This window comes from Mycetomoellerius zeteki, unplaced genomic scaffold, assembly GCF_001594055.1.
Source record: "Mycetomoellerius zeteki isolate Tzet28-1 unplaced genomic scaffold, Tzet1.0 scaffold981, whole genome shotgun sequence".
NCBI classification, from domain to species: domain Eukaryota; kingdom Metazoa; phylum Arthropoda; class Insecta; order Hymenoptera; family Formicidae; genus Mycetomoellerius; species Mycetomoellerius zeteki.
This window is the reverse complement of record NW_017258023.1, coordinates 26,361-28,387: the sequence shown is the minus strand read 5'-3', so window position 1 is coordinate 28,387 and position 2,027 is coordinate 26,361.

The window sequence follows — 2,027 nt, the reverse complement described above, 5'->3', positions numbered from 1 at the left end:
GTTTATATACTCTAATTTTGTGACCCCTCGCGGTAAGGGGGTGTTATTTTCCTTGTTTCCGGAAAACCTTCTAGAATGTTCTAGAAGCTTCTAGAAATTTAATATGGATTTTAATGCGCCATTTGCTCTTCTAATCTGTCAGTTTTCTGAATACTGAGTACGAAGCGCGGTTCCGGGCATCGCCTTACTCATAGCGGCGTGCTTGGTTGTTGTTTTTCGCGGCTCGTTGCATCGCGGCATGCATCTTTTCATTATGACGATTTTTTCATAATGGATTTCTGTCTCCATACGATTCTGCCTTGTTTGGATTTAGTCTTCTGATTCGAATCTTCTGTCTTCCTATCATTCCGATTATTATTTTAGCGCTCGTGTTTTACGCCACGAGAAGTTTCCGGTGTCTTGGAGTGCATTTGAGTTGCATTTGACGCATCAAAAGTGCAGCATACGCTTTTCTTGTCCTGCCTGAGGGGCGGTTCCTGCGTTGATGCTGATTTTCGCGTTATATATTGATTTCTTTATGCTTGGTTTAACCGTGTTGTAGTTTTTACGGGAAGATGCATTTTTACGGCGTTTTCTTTGTTGGGTTGCACGGCGAAATCGTTCGGCTGCGCGGCCTATAGCTTTGCCCGATTGTTGTTTGGCACATGTTATAGCTTGTGCTATACTCTGTGCTCGCGGTCTATCGTGTAGTACGGGGCGCTACTCTGCAGGCGCACCGGACGTTACAGACATTATTTCTTTTATCTTATTTTCTTTCTTTCACAATTGTAAAAACAGCTCACAAAATCACTTTTCTCAAACGCAAATTAAATTCGATAGACACATGTACGAAAGTATCTAACAATCATACGACAGTATACAGAAACTGATTTCGCTTCAATATATCTACGACGATACGTGCGCGACTGTAACTGAACGTCGACTGTTACATTTCGCCGCTAATTGAAAAACAAAGGCTCTCCAAACAAATGAAAATCTGCATCTAGCCTACGTTCGAAAATAACACTCGCGAGTACTCCATGAAGCTCCTTCTACTTGGCACGCTACGTTTGCAGGCATTATTTGCAGAGTTGGTAAATAACATATTTTAAATATCAGTGCACCCCTCGCCCTGATGAAGTGAACAGCATGGTTCACGAAACGTTGGCATCGACCATGAAAGAAGACACGGTGATAACCCTCTAATATAATCGGTAAATATAACATATTTTAAACCTGTTTTAAACAGTTAAAAATTTTAAAACATACTTAATTGATGTTTTAAATGTTTTTTTTTATAATACTGTACTTTAAAGCGTACTTGAACTTTGAAGCATTAAAAACATGTTTAAAAAGAAACGTAATGTTTCATTCTTAAAAAAAACATTAGTCTTTAGTCTTTACCAACCCTGATTATTCGTCTTTGTTTAATACTTTGTTACGTCCTGTAGACTCCACGATTCTTTTCTTTCGTGGAAGATCGATCGTTGTCACTCGGATATCATTTATGAAACATAAGTAGTTAATAACAGTCTCGGACTGTTTATGAAGAATAATCAAAGAGTAATCTACCCCTTATTTTTCACCACGAATCTAAATATCAACCACGGGATTGAGGGCGATGAAATTCCAGACATAGAGACCACGGTCCGTTCAAACAAAAGATCGCAATAGATTCCTCTTTCGATAGACGAATAAATAACTGAATCAATTCCTAGTAGTAACTCCATACCCTTGGAGATAAAACCTAACACCGGTAACCGACGGAAGTTTAGAAATCATAGATTAGATCTTTGAAACTCGAAGAGGAATCTGTTTATCGTCATCTAATACCGTGGATTCGTAACGGACAACGATCTTTCTTGATATAGTTCTAAGAAGAGATTGCGAACCTAGCGATAAGTTTCACACGAGACAATCAAAGTTTACACTAGCCACCCACTCCTATCCTTGGCGACACCACCCAAAACTGACCAATCCGATGTAAGAAACGGGGCGGATGACTAAAGCCAATTTCACCAATAAGCTCTCGGTGATCTTAAATGTTT